The following is a 23,682-nucleotide window of genomic DNA, read 5'->3' as shown; positions in this document are numbered from 1 at the left end:
TACCCGAATTAATTATATGAGACATTTGCTTAGTTGTGGTAAATAAATTATATAATATATACATATATATATTACATATACGATTATATATTCTCTCTCTCTTCCATTTGACATAATCTGTAATGTGACCTTGTCACTTTGAATCTGGCCTGGTCTTGGTGACTTACTTACCAGTACAATGTGGTGGAGGTGACACTGTATGACTTTTGAGGCTAGGTCATAAAAAGCCTTGCAGCTTCTGTCTGGTCTCTTGGACCACTCAATCTCCAGACAGTCCCTGTCAGGTGTTCTCTTTTAAAATCCATGCTGAAGGAAGCCCACATCACATGGACTGTGTCATGTGTGTGCTCTGGTTGATAGTCCCAAATGAGCACAGCTCAAGTCATTTCAGTTCAGGTTCCAGATACATGATTGAAGAAGCTTCCAGATAATTCCAGCCTCCAGCCATTTAAGTCACTCCTGTTGGTTTGATTTTGGCCAACTGAGATTTCAGACACTGAATAGCAGAGACAAGCCACCCCCTCTATGCACTGTTTGAATTTTGGATCTAAAGAATACAGGCACATAATAGAATGATTGTTGTGTTATGCCACAAAGGTTTGGAAACTTCGTTATCCTGTGATAGATAACTGAAACACTTGTTTATAATCTGGGTCACTGCCTAGAATGTAACCTCCAGGAGGCAGTGGCTTTAAATGTCTTGATACTATGTATCTGTGAAGGTTAATTTTATGTGTCAATGTGACTGGGCTACAGGCTGCCCAGATATTTGGTCAAAGGTTATTCTGGATGTTTCAGTGAGAGTGTTTTTGAATGGGATTAACATTTAATTGGTGGATTTTGAGTAAAGCAAATTGCTCTTCATAATTGGGTGGGCCTCATCCAATCAATTGAAGTTCTGAATAGAACAAAAAGATCAGCCTCCCCTGAGCAAGAGAATCTCTAGAAGACTGCCCTTGGACTCCATTTATAACAGTGCTTTTCCTGATTCTATAGCAGACAGCATTCAGACTCAAACTAGAACATTGGTCTCTCCTGGGGCTCCACCCTGCAGATTTAATACTGCCATTTGCCAGCGTCCATAATCATGTGAATCAATTTCTTACAATAAATCTTTCTCGCTTAAGTAAGAGTAAGTAAGTAAGTCCTCACTTAACATTGTCGATAGGTTCTAGAAACTGGCAAAACGACATATAAAGAAACAATAAATTTTACCACAGACTGATATAAACAAGAGTCATGTTCCTACGGTATCTTGTCAACATTGTCAATAAAAATGACATTAAATGAAATGATGTTACTTGAGGACCTGCTGTAAACACATCCTGTTGGTTCTGTTTCCTTGGAGAATCCTAATATGGTATCTACAGGCCCTAAAGCAGTGATTCTTTCGCTCGACTGGGGACAATTTTGCCCCTAGGGAACATGTGGCAGTATCTGGAGACATTTTTAGTTTCAGAACTTGGATAGCGTACTGGCACACTAGTGTGTCGTCCTGCCAAACATCCTATAGCCCACAGGACACTCCTTTACGACAACGTATTGCCTAGCCCCAAACACCGAAGGGCCAGTCCGGGCTTTCTCAGCACATTTTTTTCTCACTCCAAGAACATCCTGAAAATGATGATAAATCCACTAAGGGTAGCTATGCAAAGTCATCCACCTAAGGAGGGTGCTAAAATGGAATCAGAAGCCAGCCGTTCTCATCTGCTTCTGTGAGCTTTACTAAACAGTCTCCAAAGAGCCAGTGTGGCCCAGGGAATGGGGCATGCCGAGGGAGCGGGGAATCCTGTGCACTGCAGAGCGACTTCGTGGAGAACATGGCTGAAGGGCCTCTGCAGGACCCCGGGCCCAGAGGGTAGAGCAGGAGAACAGGAGGGGTCTTGGTCTTCAGCACATGCAAAATGGTGTTTCTGGGGACTCCCAAGAATAACTGGGAAAAATGTAAGGGATAAAGACTGAGGACCTGCTTCTTCTGAGAGGGGCCTGAGCATATGTGAGTAGAAGTTAAGGAACATAAGTCTGGGATATTGACATCGGTCTTCCTTTGTGTCTACCATGTATTTTGTGCTAAGCCCAGCACTGGCATTCAGTCAGTTCTGCATGGTTACAAGAAGCCAGGCTTATTGATTCATTGATGACATTTGCCAACGGACCGTGTTTAAATAACTGAAGCTTTGCCCTTGAATAAGAAATACAATCACTCTCCATGGTCATAAAGAAATAGCTCTTCTTATTGGCAGCAGGTTATATTAGTTTTTTTCAGAGGAAGAAATAACTGGCATATTTAACTGGATCGAGATTTAGAAATATGCCTGAGGCTTCTGAAATCCTAGAAAGAGAAAGATATGGCCAACAAGGGGCAACTTAACCAGAATCCATAAAAAGTATAATAATTTATCTATAAATTACAATGAGTTTCCATAATCACCTTCATTTGGATATCATGAATGTTATATTAGTTAGGCAAAGCAAGTTTCATGATTCTTGTTATTTTTTAATAGACAAAAAAATGGAGGCTCAAAAATGTTAAGAAACTTGTTAGTAATTAGCAACAATGGGAAGAGAATTTGTGTGCATCAAATGATGTCCAGATTAGAAAATTCTAGACACTTCATTCAGAGAGGGATATAATATAGAGAACTGGCTACAAAGATGTTGGAAGAACAAGAGGAGTAAAAAAGGAATCATGAAGCTGTAACTTCCTCTGATCTAGGCCACCCTTGCTGATGAAATGAGGGAGACAATGCCACTGCTGATCCTGGGACCCCAGGAGCTGCAGCTGAAAACTGTCATGGACGCTTCTGGAGTTTGCAACTGCCACCATTACTGCTGGATGCATTGCCAGAGAGAGAGAGAGAGAGAGAGAGTGAGATTATTTTTTCCCTACTCTCCCAGTTGGCAAATTCTTTCCAGAAGATAGCTGGCCGGGGAATCAATAAAATGTATGAATAACTGGCACATACTATTTTCACTGTAGGTTCTTTCCACTATATCTTATTTTCTCCCGTGTTAGTCAGGGTATGCTAAATTGCGACTTCAGATAGATCCAACATTTAATACATCAACACAGAGAAAGTTTAATTTTTATTCACATAACTCTTCAGCATAGATGCTTAAGTCAGTGTGGGCAACCCTCCAACTTAGTCATTTACAAACCAGGCTGATGGTGATCATGCCATCGTTAACACATGGATTTAAAAGTTGCTCTGTTTCATAAATCCAGTCAGCGTAGGGGAGCAGGTGAGTGGGGTGTTTATGGGCTGGGCCAGTAAGAGATACATATAACCACTCCCATTCTGCTGAAGACAACTTATCATGTGGCTCTACTCAACTGCGACAGAGCTTGGAAAGTGTCATCAAGCTATGTACCAGAAAGAGACCAGAATGGATTTTTTTTTTTTTATATTGCTAGTGGTGTCTGGCACACCTCCTATAAAAGTAAATATCTACTTTTAGAGCCTTCAGATCAATCTGTCAAGCACAGAATAAAGACACCTGGCTTGAGAAGAGTCATCTGCAAAAACGGTTGAGGGTTTTGGTAGCTTTCTAACTTACTGTGAGACGTCCTTGAGATAGTACAGAAAAAAATTATAATAAAGAAAAAAACACAAAACCCCCCAAACAAATAAACTAAGAAAAAACCAAACTAACAAAAAACCCATTAGGGACGCTTTAGGCAACATTCACAGAAACAAATGGCACCAACACCAAGGGAGGTCAAACTCCTCCCCTTTCTCCTGATGGTATCTTTTTTCTGCCTGCTGCTCTGGAAAACACTTTAGTTTGCTGTTTAATATGAGGGTCGCACAGGCATGCAACCTTATAAAAACCAGTGCTTCTTTATGCAGTTTTCAGTAAAAAATAAGTTCAAAAGGATGATGGACGAACGGCTTGAAGAGAAATTCCTAAATGAGAAAATGCAAATGCAAAATCCCACTGATAACCTAAGAAATATAAATCATATTAGCAATGAGAAATCTTTTTGCTTGTCAAATTAGCAAAAATAAAATAAATAATAAATAATCCTCTCTCCCCTCCATCCCTAAAACCTAACCACTTAATAATGCTCAATGTTAGTGGGGTCTACAGTGATCAGCATACTCTTACTCTGCTCTGGGTGTGAAAATTGGCCATTTAGCAATATAATTTCTCAGGCTTTTATAAGAAAAGCAAAATTCCATTTTTTGGGGGAATTTTGACCAAAATAATTAGACAAATACTATGTTTATATAGTAATCTTCACCATTATATTATCTTATGAAAGTGACAGGCTGGAAACAGCCTAAATGTATAACATTAACAGAATAGTTAAGAAACGTATGGCACAGCCATAGAATGGATTATTAAGTAGCCTTTTAATATGTGATTTGTTAAGGGTCTTTAGTATAAGTATACAAATAATTTCAAACATGGACAGAAAAAATCAACAGAAGAAAGCAATGCCAAAAAATGGCTGGAAGCAGCTCCGAATAGTGAAATTATGGACAACTTTCTAATGCTTCTTTGTATTGTTTCCGTGTCTTCTAATTTATAAAATAGCACTTCGATAATTAGGAGACATGAAGTAGAAAACCTATTTTTTAAAAACTAGAAAGGAGTATGCTCTTAGTCACATCACATTTAACCAGAGGCCAGACAGTGCAGGAGGCAGGGTTTGGGGTGAGGCGGAAGGGGGAGCGAAGGTGGTCGGCCCGCTTGGAGGAGTGTTATCACTGACCTTGCTCGGAACTGCTGGTGTCTGGTGATAATAAAAGCAGACTGACTTCTCATTCCTCTGAGGTTTATTATTGTTTCTCATTGCTTATTGGCTATTCTTGGGGTTCCATTGATCCTGACCCTCGTTTACCCCACCTTCGTAGATACTGGTAAAAGGATTCTTATATTCGGAGGAAAGCATTTTGAAGATTCTTTTTAACTCTGAGAGAGCGTGACCTTTTGGAAATGATCATGTGGTGTTGCAGAAGCTATCGCACACATGTGGTGCACATTACGCTTTGCGTTGACAACAGGGACCACTGGCGTTTCACAAAACACCTCTTGTCACAGTGAATCAACATGCCTTCAGACACAGCAGTGTCTGTGCATTATTCCAATCGTTTTAAGAAAGCACATGTAAGTATGGTTTCAGAAGAGTGCTTTGGCATGTGTCCTAATTTCCTAGAACTGCAGTGTGGCTTTATTATCAAGTAATGCAAATGAGAGTAAGTGATATTATGCACCCTTCTGAAAAGCCTTTACTTCAGCACTCACTTTATCATTTAAAGACACTGTGGCTTAAAAATATGCAAACATCTGCATTTGAGGGTTAGTGTGACAGGTGCTGTTTGCGCTGGTGAAGAGAGGCACCAACTGTATGGAAAGGTCGTGCTTAATCTTCTTGGCAGTGATTTCTGAATAACGAAAGCACACACTGAAATGAAACCTCGAACACACCAGCTTTTGTTATTAAGTTTGTAAGAGTAGCTGCTAACTCAAAAAAAAAAAAAAAAAAAAGTATGGTTTCATACTTTTGGATCTTGTGTGCCTTATTTAAATCCTTCTTTTCTGGGTCTGACTTCATTTGAAATATCGCTGTACTAGCCAATACGTGCAAATGACAAATAGCAAAAATAATTTGACCAGCAGGGCCAGCTGATATATTTCTGAGATATTCTCCCTTCCCAGGAGGTGCCAGGGTGGAAGCAGGTTATGAAAATGGGTCAGCCTTGAAATTACCCATAATCATGAGTGTGGGTGGGGGAGGGACGGGGAGACAGAGTGAAGGAAGCAGCTCAGCTAAAATTCCAAAACCTTTTGCTCCATCTTAGGGCGGATATTAAGAAATAGCAAAGGTCTTAGATCTTTACATGGAGAGCGTGTTAGAGAGAATCTACTCCAACTCCTCTGTTTAACAGGTCGGGCAAATAATGAAGCACTTGGAAATAATGGAGCACTTGCTGAAGGTCCCGCACCCGCTCAGTAGTGGAGCCGAGATCTGACTCAGCTCCCTGTTCTGCCCTTGCTGAACCCAGTGATACAAAAATCAGAAAATTTTAGTACTTTTTAAAAATCACAAAGCGTTTTCTGAACTAGAATCAAATTAATAGGTAACTTGAACCTCGGATATATATCATTTGTCCATTTGGAGCCTGTGTGAAATAAACTCCCGAAGAGTCAAAACAGCAGTTTACATGTCCTTATATAACTTTATTTGAAATTGCATCAAATATATATATATATATATATATATATATATATATTTTTTTTTTTTTTTAAATAGCCCTAGAATCTGTGAGAGTTGACCTTATAGAAAATACAATTTTGCTCTTGTCAGCGGTGGTTTTAGTTTACGGATCGCCCCGCAGTTCAGTGGATTCTGCAACGTCTCGCACTTTCACTTCTAACAGGCGGGACTTCTGTGATGAGGATATGCTGCCACTAGGTGGCAGTCATGCTGCATTGGTTTAGAGGCCCTGACTTTTATCTGGAGTGGAAGTTAGATCCATTGCTTTTCTACCCTACTTTCTATAAAAGTATAGCTCTTTTTTAAAGAAGCGGAATTTAAGCAATCTCACCCAACACCACATTTATGGAAGATACATTTAAAACCAAACTATTAAGATGATTCGGGTATAATTCATGACCTGTCTTACCAAGTTTTAAAAGCCTCAATTCTTTTTTCTAAAATTTAATTTAATTTAATTTATTTCAATATTATTTTTATATATTATATATTTATATTTATTTTTATATTTTTATATTATTTTTATATTAGTTTCTGGTGTACAGAATAGTGGTTAGACATTTATATAATTAATGAAGTGATCCCCCAAGTAATCTAGTACCCAGCAGGCACTATATATAGTCATTGCAATATTGTTGACTATATTCCTATGCTGTACTTTACATCCTGTCACTGTCTTGTAACTACCAATTGGTATTTCTTAATTCCTTTCACCTTTCTCACCCAGCCCCACAACTGCTCTCCCATCTGGCAATCACCAGTTTATTCTCTGTATCTATGAGTCTGTTTTCATTTTGTTTATTTTGTTCTTTAGATTCCATATGTAAATGAAGTCATATGGTATTTGTCTTTCTCTGTCTGACTTATTTCACTTGGCATAATATCCTCTAGATCCATCCACGTTGTTGTGAATGGCAAGATTTCATTTTTTAATGGCAGATTAATATTTCATTGTATATATGGGCCACTACTCTTTATTTTACATTCCCATGACTATTTTGTAAATACCAATTTGTATTTTTTAATCCATTCCCCCTTTTCACCCACTTCCTAATACCACAACCTCTTTATCCAATCCTCTATTGATGGGCACTTAGGTTGCCTCCATATCTTGGCTATTGTAAATAATGCTTCAGTGAACGCCAGGGTACATATATCTTTTTGAATTAGTGGTTTTGGTTTTCTTTGGATAAATATCCAGAAGAGCAATTGCTGGGTCATAAGGTAGTTCTATTTTTAATTTTTTTGAGGAACTCCCCAACTGTTTTCCATAGTGTACCAATTTACAATCTCACCAACAGTGCACAAAGGTTCTTATTTCTGCACGTTCTTGCCAACACTTGTTTTTTGATTTATTAATGAAAGCCATTCTGACAGGTGTGAGGTGATATCTTATTGTCATTTTAATTTGCATTTCTCTGATGATTAGTGATGCTGAGCATCTTTTCATATGTCTTTTGGCCATCTGCATGTCCTCTTAGGAGAAATGCCTATTTAGGTCCTCTGTTCATTTTTAAATTAGATTGTTTTGCGGTTTTTTTGGGTTTTTTTGGTTTTTTTTTTTTTTTTTTTTTGGTGTTGTTTGTATGAGTTCTTTATACATTTTTGGATATTGACCCCTTAACAGATGTGTCAGAGGCAAATGTCTTCTCCCATTCAGTGGGTTGTCTTTTTGTTTTGCTGAAGGTTTCCTTTGCTTTACAAAGCTTTTCAATTTGATTTAGTCCCATTTGTTTATTTTTTCTTTTTTTCCCCTTGCCCGAGAAGATATATAAAAGCTTCAGTTCTTAATTCCTCACTCTTTTCCCTTTAAAGCTTTGGGAACTTTACCAAAAAGATTTAAATGAGTAAAAAGTGATTTGAATGTAAAACTTCAGTTTTATAGCTAACAATTTTTTGTTCCTGAATCACAATATATTTTAGGCACTTTCTCCCTCATTTAGTAAATACAAATCTTCAAAGCATTTCATTTTTCATTTAAAATAAGGAAGACAGGAAACTATTAACTGCTATAGTAGAACACTTTTCTTGTAATGGTGACTGGAAATAGTGAACTTCAAGGTTCTCGGTCTCACAGTGAGAGCAGTTTGAGAACAGCCCCTTATCTGCAGGAAACATGGTTTGGCCACAGCAACAATTTTGAAATAGGTGAAATTTGTCACTGATCCTTCCTGGCTCCTTAGTCTGAGGTTTCTCTGTTAATTATATAAATATGGAGTTTTGGTGTTTTAAATATTTTAATAATTGTAAAAAGAAGTCTCCCCTAAAATGTACATGTGTTTTATTTTGATTCATTTTTTTGGTCTGCATATAGAGGATTAGTACCAAGGCGAATTTTTTTCCAGAGGGTTAAGCGGAGAGAGGAAGCAAGAGGAAAGGCAGAATTACTAGGAATGAGAAGAGGGTTTTAGAAAAAAATAACGCGAAGAGATCAGGGAAACTAAAAGGGGTCCTTGGCTAAGCTGGTGAAATAGGTGTCTAAACAATAGTATACCAGAAGCAAAAAGATTAGATTGAACCTACCCTGAAGGGAATTTAAGAAACTGAAGGCCATGTAGGAACAAAAATTAATGGCTCCAGAAAGGAGACCTGGAGTCGGGGAGCTTGGAGTCAGGACACTGGGAAACTGAAGGCCAAGCTCTGGCACAAGGAGTCCCCCCTGTAACGTGGTCCACAGACCACCAGCCCCCAAATCGCGGCTAGGCTGGCCCCTAATGGATGCCCCAGATATTTCTCATGCCTCCAAAGTCTGAGGATCACTAGAGACTGCAGACCAAGAGTGAAGTGGTAATAGATTTTTGGTTTACTGAGTAAATGATGAGTGTTATAGGTCTGAGCCAAGAAAACTGAGCATCTGCTGACCTAATCAGCTATACAGGTTTGTAGCAGTCCTCACTCCACACAAAAGAAGGTTTAGTCATTGCCTTGAATCGTCTGTGTGCTGGCTGGCGGTGGGCTCGGTAGAGAGAGAAAAAAGAAATCTCAGAAACAGGAAAGACCAGGACTTTTTTATGCTTGCGTCGTGGCAGGGAAGTAAACTCAACTTCTCTTGCCCCCATGTCTCTTGGCTGCAGCTCAGTTGAGACACAACTGTGCTGCTGTCGCAGCTTGGTGGCTTCCCGTGGAGATCCCCTGAGTGCGCTCAGCAGACTAAGCCCTCCTAGGGGTCACGGGCTGCTCAGCGTTATTGATGATTCTAAGGCCCTGGGGTCCCACGGGTGGGAACGTGAACTTTACCTAGATCTATGATTCAGATACATATATATCTGTCAGACGGGGCAGAAGGGAAAGGGATGGAAGCTGGACTTCAGGGAATGACGAAAGGTTCCTCAGGGCCAAGGACAGGCAGGTGTCAGTGCTGTTCTTGACCTCAACTCAGCCAAAACCCTCTTACCCTCTAGCACCTTCATGTTTCCTGGCTGATTCAAGTCCCTTCACTCTTCTGGGGGCACCCATTCCTTTAATTGGAAAAATCACTCTAGGCTCCTCCATCCCACATTCTGTGGCAAATGCAGTGATCTCCCCAAGATTTCTATGAATTCTGGGAACTTACACTCTCATAGTTACTATTCTCCCTACTTCTGGCTTCCACTAAAATCTAGGTCACGTAGCCAGTGGGTGGTGTGCCTTCTAAGACGAAGTGATGTCTCTTCTCGCCACACCACCTGACTTCAGGCTTGATATAGTCCTCTAACCTCAGCTCTCTTGCCAAAGAGTTGGAGACAGCGGACTTTACTAAAGGTTTGCTTGGAGAAATGGAGGGAGCCTCCTACTACAGCACAGCTCAGAAAAAGTTAAAAACAAAAACAAAAACAAAACACTTGTCATTAAATGGTAGACTCCCTAGGCTGAATTTCTTCCTCAACACCCCCACAGAGCACTACCTAGGACCAGCTTTGCCCTCTGGCCATGAATTCCCACCACCCTGCCTCTTCCTTCTCCCAATCTTCTGGTTCCCTGGGCCCTCTCTCTAGAAAAGTGGTGGCCACTTGGGAAATGACTTCACCGGAAAGGGCAGAATTTTAGAGACCACTAAGCAGATGGCAAAGAGCTCCAGGTGACAGCAGCCTGGATGTGCAGCTGCTCTGGGACTTGGAGGTCTGGACCGCGTTCTTTTTCTCTGTGGGAAGTCGGAGACTGTGTCTATAGTAGCATTAAAGCTCCAGAGACCTGAGGCTGAGGCAGCCCTCAAACAGCAACAGCTGGAGCAGAGGGAGAACAGAGCAGCAGGTAGAGGCCCAAGTGTCTGCGAGATACTCCCCTCCCCTCTGGGGACCTCTGGACAGACACCAGCATAGGGAATGACTGAGATATGGCCATTGGCAAGTGGAGCGTCTTGACCCAACAAACATAGGGACAAACTGGCAAAGTGACTTTGCCTAGGGCTGACAAGCTGTTGGGAACATTCAGGTAAATCCACCAAGAAATAGAATGGGGTGCAGTCTCTGGTGTCCTTGTATCCTCTTTCAACATCCAGAAGCAATCCATTGTCTGTCCAACATCTAAACCCAAAATAAATCAACCTATACAAAGCTGAGATCGGGTGCCTCTAAAACTTTACTGTTCACACACATCATCTAGGCACCTTGTTAAAATACAGGTCTGGGGTGGGGCCTGGGAAGCTTCGTTTATAAAAAATACCCAGGTGTGATAATGCTGGTCTGCGGTGCAGTTTGAGAAGCAAGGGTGTAAGCAACCTGCCATTCTCCTTGCCTTCCCTCCAGTCCCTACACTTACAAACAATGACAAAAAATAGTCACTCAGGGAAAAAGACTATTCTTAGCCCCAAAGGCTGAATGTTCATGGTAGATTATAGGATCTAAGTTAAAGCAGGGGTGGTGGGAGGGACGTGGGGTGGCAGTCCTCAGGCTTCTACGTGGATGTCCTGAAGGAGAAAATCTTTTATACTCATTGGACTGGGCCAGGAACAAAATGCATAAATAATTCCCTACTCCGAAGCTTGTCCTCCTTAGAGGCTTGACTTCATTTTGTCTCCTTATTGCTGTCCCTCACCAGTCAGTGACTGTCTCTTATGAAGTGGCTCACCATGACTTTAGCAGGGATTTTTAGATTCCACACTTGACCTTTTAATAATAGAATGAAAGGCTTAGACTGTTTGCAGGAAATGAGGTAGGGAGATTATTTTGGGGGACTCCTTGGTGCCCCTAAGTCAGCTTGAAGAGGCAGTGCTGCACGCTCTTTCCTTTATCCAGGTCTCCTTCTAAGCATCCAGGAACATATAACAAGATATCACAGCAAACCTTTGCCCCAGGGTGTTTGTTGTGGCATTAGCTGTGGCAGCTGCACCCAGCCCCAAAGTGACATGTATGTTTAATCCCTGCCAGCGTGTCAATCTACCCATCCAGCTCTTCTTTTATACAGCCTTTTGCAGAGCAGCTCCCCAAAGAGTTATAATTAGAATTTTAAAAGCACATAAACAAAATTCAAGCCACACAAGCTTACCCGCCAGGCCTCAGGAAAGCAAAATGTCTCAGAGAAAAATCTCTTTGTAAAAGAGTTTATAGGAACAAAAAGCAAAGGAGTAGAAATGGATTAAAACGAAAACAGTCAAACAAAATAGGGCCCACTGGTGGCAAAAAATAAAGCTCTTTGTTTGTTGAGGATTATATTTAAATGCAGGAATTTGGGTGGCCGGAGTGGCTTTGATGAGCTGGGAAACTCACCTTGTAGGTTGTGTTTCGCAGGACAAATCTTTTAGCAGTAGACTGGTCCACATGCGTCCAATAGCTAATCGACTAAGAGTTCAGTGAACATTGGGTAGTTGCTAGACTGGGGAAGCAGGGAATGAGGGAGCTGTCAATATGGCTTCTGCTTTTGAGGAAGAGGAATAGGCACATGAAAATATGTAAGACCACAAATGGTGAACGTATAAACAAGGAGCCCATTCGCCACAGCCCGGCTCCTTTAATGATGTGCTGCCTTAAGCGAGACTCAGCTTCTAGCAAGGAAGAAAACTCATAAGCCTTTAAATTGGGAGTCAAATTTAAAAATCAGGGGATGTTTGAAATGTCAATGAAGAAGAGAATCTTCCCTGTGTATTTCTGGTAGTCATAAAATAAGTTACTCTCTGTGGATTATTCCATGGAACCTCCGCCATTTGTAAAGCTGTTACCACTGGGGCCAATCGGAGTTCGGAGGGAGAGGGATAATGATGCAGAAACTAGTGAGCGTCTTTCCTTGGTTCTTCCTCATAGACACAGTGAAGAATCACAGGTCAATGAGATTTAGAAAAGGTTTATGAAAAGTATATATTAGAAAGACAAAGAATGCCCCAAGGAGGCACATGGTCCCAGTGAAGAGCTGTAACGGAGCACGGTAACCACAATATACAACACTAAGTGGCCACAAAAAGGCCACCAGGGCCACAAAAAAGGCCCAGGAGTGGGAATGTCTGCCTTATATTCGGGCCATGATGGGTGGTTCCAAAGGCATTCCTAGGTGATTGACATCTGAGGTCATTTTGATTGACACCAGGCTGCTATATGACTCTGCCTAGTGCGCATGTGCGTACCCAGCATTCTACCACCATTGGGATGTTCTTTGCTCAATCTCTAGGCTGGGTCCCTGTTCCTTTGTTTCCTCTGCCACTCATGTCTGACGAGCTACCTAACAAAACGAATGCTATCCCCGGTACTCTGTACCCCGTACCAAACCATGCTTTACAAAAGTGGTTTAGATGCAGTAAAAGCAACTGCGATGACCTGAATTGTTCCAGATGATTACTGAGATGCTAGGCCAGATCCCCTAATGTTGTACTGATGGTATCACGAGCCAGGTCCTTTGATAGCCACTCTACACTGTTCACTCATTTGATCTCGCAGCATCTGTATAAAGAGGGTTTGGTATTATTATTTCTGAGGTAGAAACATATGACTTGAGGCTTTCGTATGGAAACAGAAGTAAGGAATGAACCCCTGATTCAAACTATGGGTCTATCTGGCTTCAAAGCCCCTGCTCATACCCACTGTGTATTATCACCCCTCCCCCACTGCACCCAAGGAGATCAGACTCCCTGGGGAATGGAGAAGGGACCTTGCTGGCCTATATGCTGGGCTCACTTCATTCACCTTGTGTGGGACTGGGGCTTCCATGCTGCAAACACACAGCTCTGAAGACCTAGGGCGGAGAGGAATTACAGATTGCCAAATACATTTCTCAAGCTTTTACAAAACAGAGATGACTGTAAAGAAAAAAATTAAATAGGTGTCTGTTGGAATTTTAAGAAGAAAGAAAGTCAACTTTCGAAATCACTCCCCAGCAACTCACTGAATGTATGTCTGATTTCCCAAATATAACCAGCTCTTCTTCCTTCCCCTCCCCACTACCTCATTTCATCCTGAATTTTAAAATGACAAGACAATCTACACTTGGAGTTCAACTCATTAAAGGTCTATTTTTAGGAGAGATTTAAGAGAACTATGCGACCCACCTGTGGTAATTAAGGGTCCTCGAGAGCTCTTGTGTAAGCCCCTGGAGCTGGCACCCTGAGCATGGCTATCATCCAGTTTGGGTCACTATATTTAGCTGATAAAAAAATTTTCTCCTGTGGTTGAACCTGAGGCCATTTTTTACTCTCTTGTGAGTTCACATGTGGGGCAACCCATCTCTTGGGGACTGCACCTTCTGAACCTGGCTCTGCCATTCCTCTGTTATGAATTTTCAGAGGACTAACTCATTGAATCCCTGGGACTCGGCCTGACCACCTATTATAGGATGGAGTGATTCATGGACACCTGCTATGAAAAATAGTTAATTACTGGAAAGGACTCTGGAAGTCTGGAGCACTACGTGTCATCAGTGTCTTCCAGCCGTGGTGGATGGGAAGTAACATGTGCAGAAGGTATTTTTCCACCGAGTATAGGACCTGGTGGAGCTGTCAGATTTAGACGAGATTCTGCATGAGAGGCACAGATTGGGAATGAGGAGGCCTGGACAGACAGGACTGAATTCGAGACGGTGTTCCAAGACCCTGAGAAAGGGGCTGGACTTTCCATTCCTAAAGCCACACTGACCCTACATCTTGAGACTTTGCATCACATTAAGCTGTAACTACCTAAAGTCATTCTCATTGGCAGCAAGAAGGCATTTTTACAAAGAGTGCTATTGTTTGTTTTCCCTTGCTTGGAAATTTTGTATCCTGAGAATGTTTGGTTTTAGGACCAATACAGGGATAAAACTAAGTCTCGTTAAAACATCTTCTTTGTTATATATTTGTTCATTTATTTTGTAAGAGAAACAGCCACACACACACACACTCAAATCCCATGTCAGTTTTGTGGAAACCACTTAAAAATCAAAGAGTGGTATAGTGAATTTCCTAAGCGTATTTTTCCCTTTTAGATGGTGTTTTTATCTTCCTTAAACTGTAAGGCAATTATGTAATATAGGAATCGGGAACTCTTTATGATAAAGGTTGTCTCTTACATGTCAGGTTTGTGCAAGTGTTCTCTTGTAAGTAGAGGCAAACCTCAAACACACACAAGGGTATATGCACATGTGTATATACATGTACACATATGTGCATACACATACTTATAATTGCTCAGGAATCCTAGGCTGTGAATGCTTCTTTGCAGGGAATATGTATCATAAAATGTCACTTGGGTCAACATACTGCTGAAGTATAACAGCGAATGATCTCATCAAAATTCCCACATCTGGGGTATAAAATTTGCTTTATATTTTCATTTTTGCCATTCAAGAATATATTTTTCAAAATTATATTTTACAAAGTTTTTTACAAGCAATAAAAGCAAATGTTATTACCTAAATTATTTCAGATGATAATCTAGATGCTAGGCAAGATCATTTAAAGGTATTCCAATGATCTGAATCTTTTTAAAGTTTTAACCAATAAAAATTTTAGCAATTACTCTAGAAGTACATGAAGGCATTAGTTTTATTTCCAGAGGAATTTGAAATTCTTCAGCACATTTTCCATCTAACTGTTTTACTTCCAGTTACTCTTGAATAAGCTGTTTGGTCAAAGCTGGCTGTCCCTTCTGTTCTTGAGGCAAGGCATGCTGACTGCTCAGAGGAGATGTGATCTTGGAGTGCCATTCCTTTGGAACTCCCCAAAATCACAAGTGAAACCCCCCCTCCTCAGAATCTTTGAGAAAGAGGATATTTGAGGATTGGAGTCAAGGAAGCATAATTTATTATTATAGGCCAAAGGTAATTGCTTAGGTAAATAAAAGCTTTAAACAAAATTAAAATATATAAATGTCATCCTTGCCATCAGGCCGAAGGCTTGGTCTCACTCTTAAAAGACAAGTGATTGTGTCCTTCATAGCTCTGTTACAAGATTTCCTGTAATGTTTTCCTCAGTTCTCTGCTGAAGTTTTCTAGATGAGATTTGATCTCTGAGAATATTTTCCATCTTCTTGTCTTCAGTTTGGAAGATTCACTGGAACTGAAGCTTACATTTCTCTGACAGATAACTTTTCAAACAAATACATGAATAAAAACAAACAAAAGAGACAGGGTAAAGGGAGTCAAATATAGGGAGGTTGGGGAAGGGTGAAGTGAGTAAAGGGGATCAAATATATGGTAGCTGAAGGAAACTGGACTTTGGGTGGTAATCACACAATAGAATATGTAGATGTCAAATTATAATGTACACCCGAAAATTATATAATCGTATTAACCAATGTTACCCCAATAAACTTAAAAACAAAATACAAAAAACAAAAAAATCACCCTGAATGTTCATGAGTATCTGAAACAACAGTCATCGCCTGTGTCAAATGCTATGAGAGAACATCAAGCGAGCATTTCTAATTACCATTGGATGAGCCTACGTTGATGGCCACCAGGCAGCTTAAGATCAAATGTGTCCCCCAGTGGCTTTCCTCATAAACTGTTTTTTGTTGTTTCCCCTTCCTCATGTGAAAGTATCTCTGCCTTTTCACTTACTGGATTTGAAGTCAGAGCCTTTGACAGTTTTAGTCTCATAATAGCTAATTGTGGTCTGGGAAGATCTAGAAAATCTTCAGTTTATTTGTGAAAGTTTAAGTTTATTTGTGAAATAGAAATAGGTTGAGGTCCTATTCCATGAGGTGGGATGCTCATGAAAAGTATGGTAGAAGATGGCAGGCAAACCTCAACTCAAATTAAAAAATTCGGAGCCATCCTGTATCATGGTCCACATTTCGAATTTACCTCTTTTTGTTCATTTTTACTCTCTCTGGACCAGATCAGGCCTTCATCATCTCAATTTAGGAATATGGTGATTGCTGTTCCTAACTGGCCTTAAAAAAAATCTCTAGTTCAGTTCCTCAAAAAATTAAAAATAGAACTTATGATCCAGCAATTCTACTTCTGGGTATTTATCTGAAGAAATCCACAACACTAATTCAACAAGATGTATGCACTCCTATGTTCACTGAAGCATCATTTACAATAGCCAAGATATGGAAGCAACCTAAGTGCCTATTAATGAACAATTGGATGAAGAAGTTGTGGTAATAAGTACAATGGAATACTACTCAGCCATAAAAAAGAATGAAATCTTACCATTTGTGACAACTTGATTGGACCTGGAGCTAAGTGAAATAAGTCAGACAGAGAAAGACAAATAACATATGATCTCACTTATATGTGGAATCTAAAGAACAAAATAAACAAACAAAATAGGGACAGACCCATAGAACAAACCGAAGGTTGCCAGATGGGAGGGGATTGGGGACTGGGTGAAAAAAGGTGAAGGGATTAAGAAGTACAAATTGGCAGTTACAAAATAGTCATAGGATGTAAAGTACAGCACAAGGAATGTAGTCAATGATATTGCAATGACTATGTATGGTGCCAGGTGGGTACTAGACTTATTGGGGGAATCACTTCGTAAATTATATAAATGTCTAAATACTAAGCTGTACACCTGAAACTAATATAAAACAATATTGAATGTCAACTGTAGTTGGAAAATAAAAATATATATCTCTCTCTCCAGTTCCTCATTCACATTCCTGGTAGCATATATAGGGGAGGGAAAACATTATTTTCCTTCTACCATCTTAGGTTCGTTGGCTGGGATCTTGTATATCAGACTGACTATAGTCAGATTAATGAGAGAAAAACAAATGGAAGTTTATTGACCTGTGTATCATACATACATATGAGAGTACCTGGTGATGAGTATCTCAAAGGAGTGGTTAGACCTTGGGCTTATATAGCATCTTAGCAAAAGAACAATAAACTTTTAGAGAAGTACAAGACAAAGGAAAGAGACTTTGAGCTTCTAGATATGGGTAAATTGTGGGAAGGCAGGTATACGAAGAAACTAATGGTACTTAAGGGTGAGTTTTAGCAAAATTTGTTATGTAGGCACTTGGTTCCATATCTGGGCTGAGAAGGGTCTAGAGTTGTCTCCAGGGATTAACTTCTCTCCTTCCTGGTAGAGTGGGGAGGGAGACACCTTTACAAACGTGTGCCTTGTTTTCAGGCAAACAGGAGGAAGGCAGAGAGTTTTTCTTGTTATCTGCTTCTTCTCAGTTGCCTTTATTTCAAAATAATCCATGTGCCAAAGTGACATATTTTGGGGTGGCTTATTCTGCCACCCTTCACGTACTAATACTTACATATGATCATGCTATAGCTTTCTGCTCAAAAATTTGAGTAACTCTATTATTTCTATACAGAAAAAATGATATCTCCTTAACCTGGCATTCAACTGCCCCATCATCTATCTTCAACCTACCTTTAAAAACATATTTTTCATTATATTTCCTCCAACCACACTGGGCTCCTGATCATTTTCTGCATACGTCATGCATCGTCGTCTTCTTTGTTTACACTTTTCTGTTATCATGGAATATTTCTCTCCCCAGTCAGAATGTTCTTCCTCGTGTCTGTTCTTCCAAACACGACTCAGAAAGTGCCTCTCAGTCATTGCAGAAAGCTTCTCTCAAAATCGACCGCTCTGCCCCCGGCCTCCCTTTGGCATATTCTATAACTCGTATAGCCTTAGTCTTACTTGACCCTCTTTTGTTATCAGAGAAAATTTTATACTATTTGAAGGCATAAATTGCCTTATTCATCTTCATGTTTCTCTTCTTCCCTCAAACATTTGGCAGAAAGCTTTGCACAGAGTAAATACTCAGTAAACATGCTTTAACAAATGGTAAGAGTAATAGAACAGAAATAAGAAAGAATAATGTGTTGCACCTTTGTTTAACTTAGAGTTAAATGGGAGCTCAGAGAGAAATCCAGTAAGATTCCAAAAGTCACTGAACTTTTACAAATAGCCTAGAGTCACTTTCTCCAGGTTTTAAGCTTAATAATATTATATTATTATAAATTCGTGCTTCATTGTTATAACAAAATATCAGGCTCAGATGTAGCTGTTGACTGTGACAGTTAATTAAATACAGGTGTCCTCAAAAGTCGTCTGTAAAGAAGGTGATCTTGGGCCTGCTGCACGCTCGCTAGTCCCTGGGGCTGTGGAGGAGCGCAGTGTCATTTGAAATCAGTTTGGCGAGCAGCAGCTTTGTTTAGACACCTGCTCCTCCCCAGTAAGCGAAGGTAACTGATATCTGTGTGCTCGTACGTGCCCAGACAGGCTTCCAGTCCCAAACAGTCAACTAAAATTATCCTTTGAGGGATCTATTTGAATCTGACATTTGCTTATTTATTTTCTTCAAAATATAGTGGGAACATCAAAAGACGGCTCACTACTATTCCAGGGACAGACTTCCACATGCTCTCTCACCTGATAAGCATAGGCTTCAGTCTTGGGGGATCTTTCAGAAGTCCCCGGGGCTGGGCAACCATGCATTTTGGAGGAAGGGATGTAAGGCTAGAGGCTGAAGATTTTTATCTCACATTTGGAATCTTCAGAAAAGGTGTCCATGCTTTTGCCTATGTTATTTCTCTTGACTACAAGTGCCCTCCTTTCTAACCTATCAATCTTAATCCTACTCATCCTTAATTTCAGTTAAAACATTGCCCTCTTTCCCTGAGGCCTTCCCTGAGTATGCTGACCAAATCGCTCTGAACTGCTCCTGCATTTCTGATCTGTACTTTTGCATATTTTGGCCTCTTAATGTTCTAAAGATGTTAATTTGATCTTCTCTGCCAGAAGGCAAACATTTTTGGGGCTGAGATTATGCATCTCTTCTGCTTCCCACCTTGGCCTCACTTGGCAAATACTTTTTGGAAGCCATTGAAATGAAGTTGAAGGATATAATGTAATTGAAGCTTCAACTGCTAGAGCACTTTTGGTAACCTGGTTCCCTAGAAATCCTTTAGAAGCTAAAAGGCAGACTGAATTGTTGCTTAAAAACATAGTTTTCTTAAAGACCGGAAATAGTCCAACAAGGAATCGTACACCAATGACAGGTTAAATCATTTGTGAGCAGTTCCTTGTCCAACATGAATAGTGTTCACGGAATCTTGATGGAGGGGGCTTTAGGGAAGGCATGATTTTTAATCTTATGCATCACGTGGTGGAGAGGAAAGCAGCAGTTAGAGAAGTTCTTCAAAAAGGACGGAATTAGCTCAAGGGCTTCCTGGGGACAAACCAAAACAGAAGGGACTGGAAGCTACAATTTGCCCCCATTGGATGCTTAAAATCATTCTGAGACTTTTCCAGGCCACATTTTTAAAAACACAAGGTTTCTAACTCTCTCTTGTCAAATTTAGAATATGGTTTAACTTTTGGAAATCAGGAAATATATTACTCTTTATCTTTAGCATCCTATTAAAGCTATAATGGTTTTGGTATTGTCTGGAATTCCTTTTTCATGTAGAAAGCATGAATCTATACTTTTACCAGGAAAGCACTGTACATTTGCTACATAAGGCACTGAGAACTTTGCTTATTAATTCCACAGAGATAAAACCGAAAACTACGGCTGTGGCAGTTCAAATTCTATGAAGAATAGGTGTACGAAATGACAGAAGAAATTTTGTTGAGTGGGTGTGAGTGGAACTTTGAAACTACAAATAAATTAGATTTATTTTTGATTAGATTTATTTTACCAGGGAAAGAAGATGATAAAAAGAGCTATTGGCAGTTACAAAGAAGACAGATTTCTCGTTCTCTTTCAGAGTTGATTAGGAGTTTTATTTTTTATTTACTTTTAGGTCAACTCTTGGTTGACCTCACAGATTGCAAGGACCTTGTTATCTTATAATCCCTTATTTTTTTTATTTTTTACACCTACAGCACCTGGTCTTCCTAGGTGGTCTCCCATCCAAGTACTAACCAGGCCCGACCCTGCTTAGCTTCCGAGATCAGACAGGCTCGGGCTTGTTCAGGGTGGCATGGCCATTGACAGGAGTTTTAAATAATATTATGTTGTGATTAAACATGGTGTGATAACTTAATAGCACCAGAAAAACTATCAAAGTTTTATGTTACAGCGTGTTATATATTTGTGAAAAGTAAAGGATGAATTTAATAATATCACCAAGGCTTTTCATTTAGGAAGAAAAAAAGAGTTCTAATTGGAACAGGGAATTTCTCCATTCATTAAGTCATTTATTCATTCAAGAACTATTTGCTAAGCATTGATTATGTGTCAGGCACTGCAGATAAACGAGTAAATAAAACAGTCAGAAATCCTTGTCCCCAGTGGAATTTATATTCTAGCAGGATGATAGATAAAATTAAACAATAAGTAAAATATACCTTATGTTAGATAGTAATATGGGCAAAAGGGAATAAGAATGCAGGCAAGGGGCATAGAAAGTGGGCTGTGGGGCATTGTAATTTTAGCTAAAATAGCCAAGGTCGTACCTGAGCAAAGACCTGATTGAAGCGAGGAGACAGAACCAGGTGAGCATCCTGGCAAGGACATTCCTGCCGGCGGCCCAGCAGGGCAAGGCCCGGAGGCAGGAGCAGAGCCTGGCGGCCGGCCGAGGGGCCAGACAGGCTGGTGTGGCTAGAGCAGGAGTGAGGGAAGAGCTGCAGAAGAGGCGCAGGGAGGGAAGGTCACTGAGGGTCTGTGAAGGGACTTCGGCTTTGGGGGTCATTAACAGAGAACAGGTATGATTTGACTCAGGTTTTAACAGGGTCACTCTGGCTGCTGAGTTGAACATAGAGTGAAGGAGGGTGTATTAGTCCACTCGGGCTGCAGGAACAATGTACCACAGACTGGATGCCTGAGACTACGGAAATTTGATTTCTCACAGTTTTGGAGGTTAGGGGTCTGAGATTAAGTTGACAGCATGGTTGTTTCCTTCTGAGAGCTGTGAGGAAGGGATCCGTTCAAACCTTTCCTTAGCTCTTTCCTGTCTTCTTCCTGTGTAATAAAGGTAATATAAAAAGTTGGAAATGAATTATTTGTTTAAAAAGTGATTTAGGAAATGAGGAAAAGGAATGCCATGAAATTAGGGAGAAAAAAGGAGGGAAGTAAAGATAATGTGAACAAGATGGAACAAGAGAACATTCAGAGCAGAGGTCCCGAACTGGGGGCCAAAGAGTGAAAAACTGAATTGATGGCCGTCATTGAAAAATTAGCACCTGTAATTTAAAAATATAACTCTCTCCCTTGTCTGGGAAAATCTGAAGATCTAGAATGCGAGTTGGCATTCCCTCATGGAAATGATACACAGAGGCTCCACAGCCCCTGAGCCTCAGACAGTTGGTCTCGGTCACTCCTGCATGACGTTTCTTAATCTTATTTTGTACATGGACACAACCTCACAATCGATTCTATCCGTGTCTCCTTTGGGAGATTGAGGTCTAGAATCAGTTGCCACTTCCGTGTCTCACACCATTGTGTTTCTGACACATGGCTCATCTCTCTCCCTTTTATTACCTGCTTGGGTTTTGTAGACATTTTGAATTTACTCTAATTTAGAGAAATTCATGAAGAGAAACTATGTTCTTTATGTTAAAGAACATAAGAGTAACAGATTCTCCAATAGAAGTTGGAGTCAAGGTGGCGTCCCAGTGGGGTATAGAGAAAAGCAAGCAGTCAGGTATATTCTTCCAAAAAAAGAGTAACCGCCAATAGCATTCATGATATTTATGTGCCTAGAAGAACAGAGATTGAGAGATGCTGTACTTTCTTTTCTAATCCTGCTATGCCGATAGAAGAAATTAATTTATCAAAAAATGATAATTTGAGCAGAGCAAATGAGAGATGAAAAAAATTATCATAATTAAGAAAAATATTAGAACTATAAAAATATGAGTAGCAACATAACAAAATACTTAAGATGATGGATTTTGGAGTATGAATTTTAGTTCCATCTCTTACTAGCTGTGTAATCTTAGGTGAGTTACTAATCTGTCTGTGCCTCAGTTTCCTTTTTCTTCAGTTAGTGGCTCATGTCCCTGTGTACAGGCCACCAGGAGAAAGAGCTCTTCTATTTCTAAGGCAAGAGATGGCAACAAAGAAAGCAAGTCTTTCCAGTTCTAAGTAAAGGTGAGGGGAAGGGTGTGTTAACCTAGGAGTTTTGCTAACAGAGAAAGGCAGCTCTGTAAAAGGATGCTCAGAAATGGCTGAAGGATGAGGGTAAAGGTTGCCAAAGAGAAAATCAGGGAAATGTATCATAAAAATCTTTAGAATCTCAGCTACAATGACGCTTGACTAAAGGAGCCTTTCTCGACCACTTTTTTATTCCCCTCAGTGACCTTGAATATTTCCTTTCTGGTACTTAGCACAATTGAAAGAATGTTTGTCTACTTCTTTGTTGCTCCACGAGAACTGGGATATTGTCTGTTTAGTTCATCATTGGATACACCTGTGCCTCACACATACTAGAAGCTCAGTAAACACAGTGTTTGTCAGATGAATGGATGAAAGGCGATCCATACACCTGTTTTATATAATATAAAGAAGAGCTTTAGAAAGAAGTGGATCTGAGAATGAGGCATGAGCTCAGGGAATAGATGGGCTCAGACAGTAGTAACACATGAAAACCTCACATAGACCACTGCTGGCTACAAGCAATGAAGCATTCAGGGCCAATAGCACACTTCTGATCAAAAGACACGGGAGGCTGGAAGAAAGACAAAAATGCTAGATCTCTGAATTCTTTGAATAAAAGTTGGTTAGTTGTGGGCAAATTGAAGGAAGAAAGGAAACACAGTCACATTCGCGCAGATGAAGTTATGGATCTAACTGAAATGTGTGTTAGCGACACGTGAAAGACCCAGAAGAGCCAACTGGAAGGATAGGACATGTTCTTGAAAAGAGAAGATTCTAATAGATGAAAAGAAAGTAATAAAACTCGATACTACAGTTCTGGGAAATGGCTATCACACAGGTATGGAAAGTTCTTGGTATTTGGAAAATACAAATATTGTTATTAAATAAAATTTTGGGTATGACAATTACACATTTAAATACCTATTTAAATATGTAAAAGCACATAAAATAACTTAAAAAGCATTATGTAAATGTTAGCCATTATTATTTTTTTTAAATCCTAGCAATAAGGAAAATCAACCTTTTTTCTTTCTTTTTTTTTTTTATTATTTA

General features: G+C 40.0%; 1 pseudogene; it reads right to left on the bottom strand.

Annotated features, from left to right (window-relative positions):
- Positions 1 to 20,405: 20,405 nt before the first annotated feature.
- Positions 20,406 to 20,524, bottom strand: LOC120591393 (uncharacterized; annotated as a pseudogene).
- Positions 20,525 to 23,682: the final 3,158 nt, after the last annotated feature.

The sequence above is a fragment of the Pteropus medius genome, unplaced genomic scaffold, assembly GCF_902729225.1.
Source record: "Pteropus medius unplaced genomic scaffold, Ma_sr-lr_union100, whole genome shotgun sequence".
NCBI lineage: Eukaryota > Metazoa > Chordata > Mammalia > Chiroptera > Pteropodidae > Pteropus > Pteropus medius.
The sequence above is the reverse complement of the archived record's forward strand: the minus strand, read 5'-3'. Positions and strand labels throughout refer to the sequence as shown.